We start from the raw sequence: 15,530 nt of genomic DNA, 5'->3' as shown, positions 1-15,530 counted from the left end.
TCTACAATAATCTAAAGATCTGAAAATTCCGATAAAACAGAAACTACATATACCATTTCTCAAAATTACGGTAAAAGTGATCTTAAATGTGGGGGATGAAAGTGATCTTAAAGTACGAAAAAAGTGATTTACCAAGTTATGATAGATAAATTTAGTACATAACAACTCATCCTTGATCCCATTATGAGAAATGTTTTGACAATGTGAATTCTAATACATTTTCATACCTCTATAGTTAACAATGTACATTATTTTGGAGACTAGAAGTACAATATTTCCATTAGATATTACATGACAATGATAAGAGAATATATGATACAAAAAATGAAGAAAAGAAATAAAAAGATGTCACATGGGATGATGGAATAAGAGATGTTGACTACTCCCAACTTCGTAGAAGCAACGTTGTTAAGTCCAAATTCCCATGATTTTGGTTGCCCAACGTTGAAGCTATAGTTTCCGCAATTCAATATGTCTCTGCCCCCACACTTTCATTATGTCATATAGTTTCCCATTTAAATCTAGTGGGCCTCTAAACTAGAATATGTATCTTATCGTATATTTCAATTAGCAATGTTTGTCCTTATGTATAATGGACCCTCTCTCAAAATATTATATATATATATATATATATATATATATATATATATATATATATATATATATATATATATATATATATATATATATATATATATATATATATATATATATATATATATATATATGGGAGCGTATCCGGTGAGAACTAATATTTATGTGAGAAACGAGAACTATTAATATCAATCGTTGGATTTAATTAATGGTTAAGATTTAAAAATTTCATATGAAGATCACCTCACTGAATCTTATCTATTACACTCAATATTTAAACTTTCCATAAAAAAAGATTTTTACTTAAAATAATTCTACTTGATAAATTAATCATTATTAAAATAATTTTTATAAACATACTTAATATAATTAGGATATAAATATAAAATATAATTTAAATTATTTAATATTTTTATTTGAAACTAAAATTATCTAAAACTATAAATATTTTTCAAGACTAAAATCATAATTCCAAAATATATTTTTGAAAAACAAAATTAATTTTAAAACAATCATAAACATAAATTGTTTACTCATCTTACAAGTATTAAAATTATTTTTAAATAAAACTATGCCATATAAATTTCTTTTAAAATCCTAACTCTTAAAACAAAATTAATTAAAAAAATATTTTAAAGTTGTATCTTGCATAATATAAAATTATATTTTAATAATTTATTTTGATAAATTAATTGTAGACTTACTTTTAAAACCAAACAAGACTCTCAATATTTTAATAACAATTTAATCATGTAATAAATTTACTTTATTTTTTTTACACTAATAACATAGCTCATTCCTCAAATTATTCCAAAAGAAACATTATGAAAAATAAATTTATTTTTAAAATAATCAAAAACATAAATTTTTTACTCATCTTACTAGTATCCCAAATAATTTTTTTTAAACATTAACTCTTTAAAACTAGTTTAATTTTAAAAAATATTTAAAAATTATATATTGCATATTATAGAATTTTTTTTATAATTTATTTTGATAAATTAATTGTTGTAGACTTACTTTTAAAACCAAACAAGACTCCCAATATTATAATAACAATTTAATTATCATAATATAATTTACAAAAAAATTCTTACGCTAATCACATAGCTCTTCTTAAATTATAGTTTTTTACTTCATAATATTTATTGCAAAGAATAAATTGTTTTTGAAATATTGAGAGTCTTGTTTGATTTTAAAACAAATTGTGAAATTATAATTTTCGAAAATGTGAGATAGAATGTTAAACTTTATTAAGATAAAATGCCAAACATAATTTAAAGGAATGAGCTATGTGATGAAGTTTTTAGAGTTAAGATTTTTAAAGAAATTTATATGGCATGTTTTATTTAAAAATAATTTTAATACTAGTAAGATGAGTAATTAAAATTAATTTTGTTTTCCAATATTTTATTTTGGAATGATGTTTTTAGTCTTGAAAAAGAAATATTTATAGTTTTAGATAATTTTAGTTTCAAATAAAAATATTAAATAATTTAAATTATATTTTATTTTTATATCCTAATTATATTAAGTATGTTTATAAAAATTATTTTAATAATGATTAATTTATCAAGTAGAATTATTTTAAGTAAAAATCTTTTTTTATGGAAAGTTTAAATATTGAGTGTAATAGATAAGATTCAGTGAGGTGATCTTTATATGAAATTTTTAAATCTTAACCATTAATTAAATCCAACGATTGATATTAATAGTTCTCGTTTCTCACATAAATATTAGTTCTCACCGGATACGCTCCCTATATATATATATATATATATATATATATATATATATATATATATATATATATATATATATATATATATATATATATATATATATATTGTTATGGTTGTTATTTCCTATCCTTAATAGCCTTGTCTCACTCTTTTAAGACTTTTTAATGGGGATGTTATTTGAGTCATTGTTGAGTCTACAAAGTCATGTTGATCTCTTGATTTAAGGATGTGTTGACTTCGAAGCCACTTAAAAGCGTAAATGAAAATAAAATTGATGTCTTTTTCTTTTAATTTGTAATAGAAAAACATTTGTTTTTTGGCTTATAAATCATTATTAAAGAACTACACTCTAGTGTCTTGACAAGACTTATGTTTAGAGGGTCGGTCTTACTGACTCTATATGATTATATGTTAAAAATATATATAGGACCCATAGTCCTCAAACATGAGATATTTATAGGTGAAATGCTTTGATGTTTTAAGTGACAAGTCTTGATATGCCATTATAGATGTATTGATACACAATCCTTCAAATACGAGCATGTAGTGTTAAAGTGTTTTAAGACTTGTAAAATTGTTGTTGTTTTCATAAGATTGAAGATGTAATTATTTTGAAATGTCTGATTCTAGATAGAATGAATCCATTTTCCCGATCCAAGGTCGAGTCGACCTCATAGATCGGCTGATATGACTCGTGATCAATTTAAGTAGTCGATATGATGAGTTTGTCTTTATAACTTAACGCGTGCACAACTGTTAGAGTCTAGTTTTGCAGCGATAAGGTCATGAATCCTAAGAGAATACTTCGTAGGGTTCTACCAATAATACTCATGTTTCCATCAGTAATACCCTATTACCCGTAGAAAGTCACCTGTATGCGCAAGGATAACTTTTAGAGTGCAAACAAAAATACCTCATAGAGAGTTATCCATAGGCGCAAGAGTACCACATATAATTCTTTCAATAATACCTTATTGGGAGTCAACCGTAACCGCACAGATATTTATAAAATTTCACCAATGATACTCAAAAGATTGTCGAGTCCAGTATCTAATTACGAATACAGTTGTTTCTACATTAATGATGATTTAGATAGAAAACCGCCCATTTACAATGCTGTCACAAATGCCAAGAGTCATCCATAGCTACATTTTAAAGTTAGAGATCCGAAGAACGAATAACGGTAAAAGAAATTGCCGAATAAAGTTAAATCATAAATCCCGTGATAGAGTAAGGATTATGATTAATTTGAAGTAAAATTTATATTATTGTCATTTAATTTGCAATGTTTTTTAGAATGTTCTAGGACCTTCAAAATATTATTGAGGTGGGCTTTAATTAGTTTTGAGCCTTTAGTTATTATCTACTATTACTATATATACATTTATTGAGAGATGACAAAAATATCAATCAATGAAATCAAAGTTTATCTTTATCTTTTATTTTAATTCCCTTTATTTTTAGTGTTCTTCCCCTTTTAGTGTAGAAAACTCCAATCTCATTGTTTTGGTAGGAATTGCTTCCTATCATCCCGTCACATAAATTTTCTTTGAAGGATGCCAAAGCTTAAAATCAAAGTTTTTTTTCCCACTATTCTCCAGTTTCAAATCTTTCAGGATTATAATGATAATCCACTTCATTTCCTATGCATTTTCTTTTGGTTAAGGGTTGAAAGAACCAAAGTCTTCTCATCCATGTAACCATAGTTACCCAAAACAAGAACCATATTAAATAAAAACTACATCAAGAATTGTTAAGCCATATGCTAAACTACATCAATACTAGACTATTTGAATATTCCAACTTCACCAATTTAGCTTAATAATAGCAGCATATTAGATACGCATGCGCAGACATAAGGTCTTCTGGTTCAATATACTGCAAAGTGTTTTCATGTTTTAGACACAAACAATAATAGTTTTACAAAACATGGCATTTCTAGGACATGTTGTTAAGAACCTACAAATTTGTAGCACATAATATAAATGGCACTGATTGATTTTTCCAGAGCCCAATACTCGGCTATCTAAGATCTTACCGAAGTTGATCGTATTCAAAACCTTAGACATGTTAATACAGCCACACAACCATAAGACTGTTTTCAATTGAAGACAATTGATCAAGCAAGTCATTCAACTCCTTTATCGCCAACCCACCCGAGTTTTGTAGGGATTTGTTGCTTGTCTGGTAAGGTATATTTTTAGTAATTGAGGTGCAATTTTTTTTTAAATGTACTTTTGCATGCATGAATCAGATCTTTGACTAAAAGTCATTGCAAAATGATTTAAGCCAACCAGATCATGATTTGAATCAAGAAACTTTTACAAGAATGATTCAATTCAAAAAATCCTTAAGTCTGATGGTGCATAATGAACAAGATGCAGATGTAAGAAGAGAGAGAAAACAATTATAACAACCTTTCTACTCAATTCAAAATTCTGTTAAAAGTGATTCTATTACATCAATTACAAAAAAACTACAATATATATTAAAACCTATATTGGGCCAAACTAATTAAACTCCAATATAAGGTCCAAAGCAAACTAATAACTAACACTGAATGTGAAATTACACTTCAACATCACCCTTAATTCACATTCAAAATTAAATTCAACAACACCAATTTCATTCCTCAAATTAATGAAGTGTTCAGTTTTGACGACTTTAGTCAACACATCTACAAGTTGCTTGTGTGTGCTATAATGCACAACTTCTAGCACTCCATTATGTTCTTGATTCCTCAAATAGTGAAACTTCGTGTCAATGTGCTTGCTTCTCCCATACAACACTAGGTTCTTAGAAAGGCTTATAGATGAGTTGTTGTCAATCATTAGCATCACATGCTTCTTCACCTTGATCTTCAGATCCTGTAACAAGTTCACTAACCAAAAAACTTGACAAACAGTCAAGGACCAACAATGTACTCAACTTCACGTGTTGACAAGACAACCACTGGTTGCTTCTTGGAACACCAAGAATACGGACTTCCCAAATATTTGAAAAAATATCCAGAAGTACTTCTTTTGTCAACTCTATCACCACACCAGTCAGAGTCAGAGTAGCACATCAGTTTTGACTCACATTCAATACCAAAAGGAAACAAAACTTCGAAATTCAAAGTCCCCTTAATATACCTCAGAATCCTAACTGCATTTTCGTAATGTGACCACTTTGATTTTTGTTTATAAACCTACTCACCATTCCAACTGCATAACAAATTTCAGGTCTAATATTACAGAGATATCTCAACGAGCCAACAAATTGTTTAAAAATTGTAGCATCTACATCATCACCCTCATCATAAGAATCCAACTTTTGATTCTTCTCAGGAGGTGTGATTGTCCCATTTAAATATTTAGTCATTGTGTTTTAATTATAATTATTGATTTGGTTGTTATAAGGCTAAGAGAACTAGTACGAGGGTATACTGCGAGTTGAGAGGATAGCTAATTATTAAGGGAGAGTCAGAATAATAAAATAATAGTAATTGGATACTACCAATAGATAATATGAGTTATTATTATTAATATTATTGAGATAAATAATTAATAATTAATAATTAGAAAAATAAGGAATTAGGGAATAAAGGGAGAGAAGAGAGCTTTAGAATTTATTCTACGTGAAAAGAAAAGAGGAGAGCTAGAGCAAGAAAGAGGAAGGCAACTACTTTCACCATTGTCAAGGGAACCAAAGCTTGGAAATTAAGGTAAGGGGAAGAATGAGTTCTTTTAATGGTGTGTAATGAGGTTTTGTATTGTCAGTATATGTTGCGGTATAATATCGGTGTTTGCATTTCCATAAAACTTTGAAAATTCATAACTTGAGCTCTGAATGTCCGAATAACGCGCTGTTCAAATCGTTAGGAAGATGATTTAACGTACTTTTATTTAAAATTATTTTCATATCAGAATTCCAACGCTTCGATCCGTTCGTGGATGTCAGCGTAATTATGATCTACGATGAGTATGTGAATTGAGTACGGAATTGACTCGTACAAACGTGTGATGAACTTGTGATATTTAATTGATGATTCTACAATTATTTTGTAACGAATTGTGATAATTTGAATCAGGTAATACTCTTGTGTGTTCGAGTAATTCGGAGGGAGAATTACGGTGATCAATGAGGATCGTGGTGAGCATGATAATTATTATGCTTGTGTTTTATGATGTTCCATGCATTCATATCATTATGTGGAAATTAGTTTAGATGGGAATCCAAGATGGGTGCCTAGCCTCGTCCAAACTCTCGGGATAGATCCGTGTTGAGATAAGTCGTAGTTCAAGGGAACACTTAAGACTTATCCGGATTCCGACAGGAATCAGGTTCAATATATTTGAACTGTATTATTTGTGTTGGTACCACATGCATAGAGTCGTGATGAGTGAATCACTTGCATACATGATTGAATTGTGAATTGTGCAGAGTGGATGCGTGAACTATGGTTATGTGAAATACCGCGTACTTGATTGTTGTGTTATTTTGTGAATACTACTCCTTAGCATGTGATGTTCACCAATAGTTATTTGAATGAAATTCTCACCCATTTTCTGTTGTTGTGTCTGTGCTTCTTCTCAAGTATAGATAATATAGGTACTTGAGTAAGCATGGAGCTTGTGTTGCTCGGTCGAGTCTCAGGAGTAGCTCTGATACGTAACACGGGGAAACATGGGATTATTTTATTTACATAATTTTATTTGTTTCATTGTTACGTACCTCGTATTGTTGGATTTATTTTAAACCACAAGTTGGTGGATTTTATTTTGTTTAGGCCATGGAGCCATTGAAGTAATTTAATATTTAACTTCCGCTATTTAATTAAATTGCTGAGAAATAAAAGATGAAGTGACTTGATACTTCATGATGTTTTACAGGATGTCACATTCCTACTTGTATAACTGATTATTTTGTGAAAAATTATTTTGATTAATTATAATTAGTTAACGAGGAAGTAGGGTGTTACAGTTTCTCCACAAGTTTTTATCTCACTAGTGATCAGAATCACTCTAGAGATGTACTTAGGTGCCATCTCATTGTTCTTCATCTTAAGATTCTCATACTGCTTACATAGAGACTGAAGCTTCGCCTTCTTCACTGATGCATCACTAGTATAGCACCACATTAGTGTGTCCCACGTAGCCTTGTCGTTGTCGAATCGAAGATCTTCTCACATTTGCATCCGCATACTGATGGATGTAGAACAACACTTTCTAATCATTATTCCTCGTTTCTTGTTGCATGTTTCTTTGCACTTCCGCTGCATGCGTAACAACTGGCGTGTAGTCGTCGTTGATGATATCAAGCACATCTTGAGCGCCAAACAATACACACATTTGAATCATCGATTCCAATTCTTTCCATAAAACATCGAAAGCTTCGTATTCAAACCACCATTTCCACCATTCATCTTCCATATTGTACTAGAAACCACTCAGATCTCAGCAAACACTTGTGTTTCCCTATCCCTCGAAATCAAGAAATGTGATTCTAATACGATTCTGATCTTCAATTCACTATGAATTAAATGACTCTGAAATCTAAACAATCACACACCTTACATACGCTCGTGTTTCCCTTCCCGTGGATCATAACCGAGCTCTATATACTAATTGTTGGAGCACAATAAACAAGATGAACAAGATGAAGATGAAAGAAGAGAGAGAAAATAGTTATAACAACCTTTCTACTCAATTTAGAATTCGATTAAAAGTGATTTTATTACATAAATTACAAAGCAAAATTTCAATATATACTAAAATCCATTTTAGGTCAAACTAGTTACAGCCCAACACAAGGCCCAAAGCAAACTAACAACAAACATTGAATGTGCAATTACACTTCAACAAAGTCAAGTCATTACTCAATTCAAATATATGCTTGACTCGAATAGAGAAATCTTATTTTCTCCATAATTTTGGTTTGAGAAAAGTGACTCAAGTCAGAGAAAACCTTGACTTGAATCATGAGTAAATTTTTGAATTTGTGTTAATGATCTATGTTTATGGTTGGCATATGTTTGGCAAAACCAACTTATGGAAACATGTTGAACAAGATATTCTATCAATTCAACTGGAGAAACATATCAAGTAAGATGTCCTATACATGATCATCTGACATCGTAATTGTATGTACAACTGGATCTTTGAAGTCTTTTAATGTGTTACAGATGCTGAATATTCTATGAATATTATGCAATCCAAGGAGGCGCTTAATTTAATGATATAATATTTTATCTGTTTTCAAGATATATTCTTAGTTTATAAATATGGAGATTACTCCCTCCGTCTCATAATAAATATCTTATTTGAACAATGCACGGTTTTTAAGAAAATGATTGGATGTGTTGGTTCTAGTAAAAAAGTTAATGTCATTTACTATAATACCCCTATTAATAGTAGTTGAATAACGTGAAAGTTAATAAATAGGGGTATAATAGTGGAAAAATAATAATGATTGATGCATTGGAATTGTAAATGGACAATTAATTTGAGACAAGAAAAAAATGCAAATGAGACACTTATTATGAGACGGAGGGAGTATTTAGGAAACTAATGATTGAAGCCCTATCTTTATGGAGAATATATTGGAGATTTTTCAACAGTGCCCTATTGCAATTTTAAAGCTCAATCCAGTCTAGAAGATTGTTTTAAATAGTAAGCAACAAACCTAATTGTTGTGAGGAACTGTGCGTGTGTTTGCATTAGGTTTTTTGCAGTCTTATTAATTGTGAGCCTCTCTAATATACTCTTGATATAAGATTAGGATTGTCTCTTTTGAGTTGTAATTTATGTTCATCATTCATAAGCTTTTAAACATTTAGTAATTGTGTGTCTTTGAAGTGTATCTTCTAAAGTCTTTAAACTGATTATCACGGTTGTGATTGAGGGGGATTGAGAAGGGTCTCATACCTAGGCGAGTCTTAGATGAAAGTATAGCACGTGTAGTGATTAAGTGAGAAGGCTGTAAACTGGAGGTTGTTTACATGGGACTTTGAATTGATACTATCATAGTGGACTTATCCTTGGCTTAGTAACCCTCAGAGTAGTTGTAGTTATACACCGAACTGGGTGAAAAATTTTGCATGTTTGTTATACCCCAAAATTTTCCCACCATATTTTATACTCAAACTCACTTGAAAACCAAAAGCTCAAGGACTTGGCTGAATGCACACTCTCCTAAGCAGGGACTTCTTGAATTAGGGTTTTGCATTCTCTGGAGAAAATTAATGAATCAAGGCATCCAAAGGGTTTCATGTAACTTATGATGTTTCAAAATATCCATATGACAAAATGCAAGCTTCAATTCCCAAGATCACTCAGTAAATTGCTCAGATAGTCGACTAGTTTGACCTAAAAGTCAACTGTGGTCAAAGTATAGTCAAAATTCCTGATTTTTGGTCAACATCCTCATTTTGAAGTATCATTCATCATTTGATCAAGGATTGATCATAATTCATCGAGAAAGGTTCAGAAATCAACAAAACTCAAAATTGCAAAATTAAGGTTTTTAACCTAAAAGTCAACTGAACTTTGACCAACCATAACTCTCTCATGATTTATCAGAAAAATTCCAACCAAATCTCATTCTCAAGGAAATTAAATTCTCCACAACTTTGATGTTGGGCCCAAGGTCAAGAATTTCTTCCGCATAAGAGATATAAGCCAAAATATTACAAGTCATTTTGAAAGTCAACAAAAAGCAGTTTTTTGTCAAAGCCCACATCGTCAAGATAACTTCTCCAAATGCTAAAAAGCTTCCAAATTGTCTTGTAGAGGACATCTTGGGCTTTCCAAAAAGTACAAGAACACCTTCATAGGATCAAAATTGAGGGAGATATGCCTTGATGAATTTGATCTTTTTTGGAAAAATGCATGAAAAAAGTAATGACCAAAACTTGAATCTTTTTCAAAAAAGGCCCATTCTTTTGTGATTCCACCTTGATTCTCATATGTTCAAGGGAACTCACAACCTATACATGGTTCATGACATTTTTATTTTATTTTTAATTAAATTTTATTCATTTAAAGTTTAATTAAAGTGAGATAATTAAAGGATAATGCAAGGAAGCTTCATGTGATGCAAGAAATGATCATTCAAGATGCTTAAAGTTAAGATTGCAAGATTGGAGAGAATAATACTTGAGTGATTAAACTATGGTTAAGTTTTTAACCTAGCATAAAAGAATATTTCATTCTTTTTCCACAAAATCAATCATGGTTTTTTCCACTTGCTTGGCCTCCAAGATCAAACTCTTTGCCTATAAATATAGCTCAATTTTCTCATTCAAAAAAAGGAGGGAGGAACAAGAAGAACAACAACAATCACCACAAAGCCATAGCTTAAGAACTTTATATTTTCCAAAAGTTTCAATAAACTTGTAAAAATCAAGGCTCATTCAAATAGCCACTTGCAATCAATTTCAATCACTCTATTCCACTCTTGGAATACCATAGAGTAAGCATCATGTAGCCTATAACATGTAGTAGTACTAGTGTTAGAAGTTCATGGATTAAAAACTCCATATTTATGCATATTTCAATTTTTATCATATTTTTATTATTGTTATATTTTGTTGAAATTTATTGACACTAACATGTTCCTGGGAATATTTAGAGTAAGTTTGAACGTTAGTATGAAGCTTTAATGGCCAGAACCAAGAGAACCATGTTAAAACACCATGTATGAACATAACCATGGCCAAGCTCCAAATTCATAGCTACGTTGATCAAATGGAAAAACTAACACCGCTATCATGTTCAAAAGGGTCAACTTAGGTGATCTGGGTGGCCCTTGTTTTTTTCCATCTTCATTTTGTAGGTCGTTCAAGAGCTTGATAATTTGAAGGAAACATCCGCAGGAAACTCCGCAGGTAATTCTGCAGCAAAATCCGCAGGTAAGAGGTTGAAGAAGATGAATTGTAAGTTTGAAAACTAGACCATCCTGCGTGGCTTTTTCCTGCAACGTGATTGGCTGGTCAAATAGTCAGCCCTCTCTCCTCACGCTGACTGGACTAAAGTTGTTCCAAGTCATGTGCTTGCTCGTATATACGCATCACACCAAACACCCTCCATCTGAACCATCAGATCTTCCAGAACTTTCATCCAACGCTCCCAACATGAGCAGACCACCATGGTTCTTCAGTGGATCACCACATAGGATCCAGTTTACTTAATTTTCTTTATATCTTCTTATTTAATCTATTTTATTTATAAAATTAATTAAAAATACCTAAAAAACCCAAAAAAATGTTTTAATTTTAGTTTTAAGTTGATAAAATGTTTATTTAATTTTGAACATAAATTTTTTTTCATAATTAATTTATTTTGCTTAATTAATTAGTAATTATGTAAATATTTCTTTTTAATTATTTTCAACCAATCAAAAAACTTCAAAAAATATTTTCCTTTTAGATTTAGGTTTATATTTTTATAATCTAATTTTTAACATGAAAAAAAGTGATCATATTTATTTTTGTTTATTATTTGATATTATTTCTTATCTTTTTCTATGTCCCGAATCGGAATAAAAGATAAAATATGGCAGAGATCGTATGCAGTTGATTTAAGACTTTTGGAAATTTATCGTGTAGTCGCTACGATTCTATTAAGCTTCTGATAAATTTTCATTAACTTTAAATCCGAGATCATCATTCACTCACCATCGATCTTCACTAACATCGTAGATATACTTGACTAGCTTCAAGATGATTCGCGTGCTAACGTACTAACAATTGACTTTAATTTCCGCATTTTATTATATTGTTCTTTATATTTCTTGTTTTATGCTTTATTTTATCATTCATCATATTTATGTTTATGTTATTTTCTCTTTGTCCATTTGGACGTATTATTTATGTTCCTGTTATTTTCTCTTTGTTCATTTGGACGTATTATTTATGTTTCTGTTATTTTCTCTTTGTGCATTTGGATGTATTATTTATGTTTCTGTTATTTTCTCTTTGTCCATTTGGACGTATTGTTTATGTTTATGTTATTTTCTCTTTGTCCATTTGGACGTATTGTTTATGTTTATGTTATTTTCTCTTTGTCCATTTGGACATATTATTTATGTTTCCACTATTTTCTCTTTGTCCATTTGGACGCATTGTTTATGTTTCCGCCATCTTCCTTTTGTCCATTTGGACCATATTTTTACCTTTGAGCTAAAACATCAACAATCAAGATAAGACTTTAAAAAACACTTCGCACACTTGCACCTCTAGGGTTTCCCCTCTTGTTACTTTTTGATCATGCCATCATCCAAGAAAAGTATTAAACGCATAGGAAAGATCTTATAAATTGAGAGTAGGTAACTCCTAATTGCTTGCTCAAACACCTTTCATTTTCAAACAATGTGTTTTCAAAACTTCTCATCTATTTTCAAAATCTTTCTTCTGGTATTTGAAGGGCATTATTCCCGGTGAAACTCTTCAGAGACCTATGCGACCTAGTGTCCATCTTCACTTCTTCTATTTTCAAATCAAATTCAAAACGATTTTCAATCACTTTTTTCCCAAAAAAATTTTCAAAAGACTGCACTTTGTATAAATCCAAACAAGGATCATTACAAAGTTAAAGATCTTTCTCAAACAATCAAAAATATCTTTCAAAGATAACCACTTTGTATACATCCGCACAAGGATCATTACAAAGTTAAATTCTTTTAGAAAGCGTTTTAAACACACACACACACTACACTTTCAAACAAATCAAACATTTCAACCAAATCAAACATTTCAAAGTTAGCTAAGCAATTAAGAGCTCATGGATAACCATGGATACAAAGGGTGCTTAAAATCTTCCCTTTGTATAACCAAACCCCCGAACCCAAAATCTGTCAAAAGGTCTTTCTGGTTCTTTTATGCCTTCCCTAAATATTGGATAAAATAAAAGTCGGTGGCAACTCTTGCTATCCGCAACATTTTCTAAAAGGTCAGTTCTCCCACTGTGTTACAAAACTGGCGACTCTGCTTGGGACTTGCTTAAAAAAGAGGGGTTACCTTAAAGTTTAGGATTCACTTAAATGTTTCGACTTGTTTGATTTGATTCCTTTATTTTAAAAGGTTGTTTTGGGTATTGTGTTGTGTGAAAAATCCTACACCCGAATCTAGTGTACCTTAGGTATGTGGCAATAGACCAAGGAGACTGTACGGCTCGTCCCGATATGGTTGATCTGGTGGCCACCGTTAGTGTGACACTTTGGTTGGTTCTGATGGCCCTTGAACATGATCGAGGAGACATTATGCTACCATGTAGTGTCATTAAGCACTAATTTGCCCTTCGAACCCTAGTTGAACTTGACTTTGGCCTATTAAGAAGTAGCGAGATGGCCGACATTGGACCTTGACTGAAGCTGGTTGATACTCAAAGCTACACTCATTGAGATTAATCTTTCAAGATGTTTTCGGTCAGCCACCCGAGCGCTGACTGAGATAATGCTTTCGAGAACGACCGTCAATATGAGTACCATAGAACCTGGTTACTATTCTAGGGCAGGTTAATCCAACTAAACATCAGTGGGGAGGGTACTTACTGTTGCACCCCAAAATTTGCCCACTTAATTTTGCTTCTAATCGGCTTATGCATCTCATAATTTCATTCATTAGGTCATCTAACACATCATGCATCATTAATCAATAAGTTTGGCTTGGGATCAAAAATCTTGGAAATTGGGGTTTCTACTTCACTCAAGCTGGATTCATCTGGGACTAATAGTTTAACTTATGATCATCGGGAATTTCTATCTCATCATTGTGCAAAGCTATTCTACACCAAAGGGGTTTCACTTGAATTTTCTTCATTGTTCAAAAGGAGTTTACCTAAGTTGTTTGAATCACAATGCATTAATAGTGGATCTGGATTTTCCCTTGGCTTCAATATCTAAACTAATGGATTCCTAGACATTAATTATCTATGTTGCTTTGGACTATGCAAATTATCTCTTTGGTTCTCATGCAAGGCTTTGATACGAACATGGTAATCAGTGTCTTATCTTATGGTGAACACGCAAGTTGCAAGAATTAAAGAAAGGTTTGAGATTTGAATCTAAAGCTTAGAGAGAAGGCAGACTTCGAAGTGTTACAAATAAGAGGGGAATTCACTTCGAACTCAAGTTCCAAAGACTCATGACAGTTCAAGAATCATTTACAATTAAATGTTACAAAAAAGAAGTATATCACAAAATGGAGTACAAAAATTACATAGAAAATTACAACAATAAAAATACAGTTAACCCTTTGATATTTTTTACAAGTTAAGTCTCCTAGACCTATTACATTTCAAAGTCTTCCCCACTTTCTTTCTCCATGATCAAGGTTCTAAGTCCCCAATCTTTCTTCATTTTTAGGATCATCGTGATCTTCTTGTCTTGAAAACCCAAGGTGCTATCATGCCCCTTATTTTATTAGTCAAATAGCCTCCTTCTTCAAATCATTCAAAAACCTGCAGCCAAACTAACCAAATACATACACTCAGCAGCCCACAAATCATATTCAAAAGAAGAAGAAAAGAGGTTAACTTTAACTGTTTTTTTTAGTCTTAACAGAATTTAGAATTTCCCTAACATTCTCTTCATCAATAACCTTTTAACCACCTATAACTATCATTCCCTAACTTTTTCCTATCATAACCCATAATTTTCAATAACAAACCTACTTCTAACTGTTTTTTAACCAACATATAACAAACTTCTAACGAATTCTCACACCTAACTGTCCTAACCAATCACTAACTACCCTCAACACAACCTAACTAATTCCTAACCGTTTTGCAACTAACACTAACATAATTATAACAACCTTAATCAGTCCCATAACTAACTTTCTAGCCAGTCAATAACAGAATCAAAAACCAACTAACAAATTTGATAACTACCTTCTAACAGATTAACTGAATCAAAACTGAGAAAGAAGGGAACCTGATGGCAGACCTATATAACTCTACACTTGATCATTGATTCAATTCTTCACCATTTTTTGCTCCTTCCATTCTCTCAATCCTCCTCCATTTTCATCACACACTTCATCACCATCTTCACTTCTTCTTCAATCACCTTCTCCACCATTCATCTTCACATTCATCTTCTCCATCATCTTCACAACCTTCCCAACAATCTTCACCTCTCTCACTCAACATTTCACGGATTCATCTTCACCGCTCTATCACTATTCACTGCAAGTTCTTCCCTTTCGATTCA

The sequence above is a fragment of the Vicia villosa genome, linkage group LG5 (assembly GCF_029867415.1).
Source record: "Vicia villosa cultivar HV-30 ecotype Madison, WI linkage group LG5, Vvil1.0, whole genome shotgun sequence".
NCBI classification, from domain to species: Eukaryota; Viridiplantae; Streptophyta; class Magnoliopsida; order Fabales; family Fabaceae; genus Vicia; species Vicia villosa.
Note: the sequence above shows the minus strand (reverse complement) of the source record.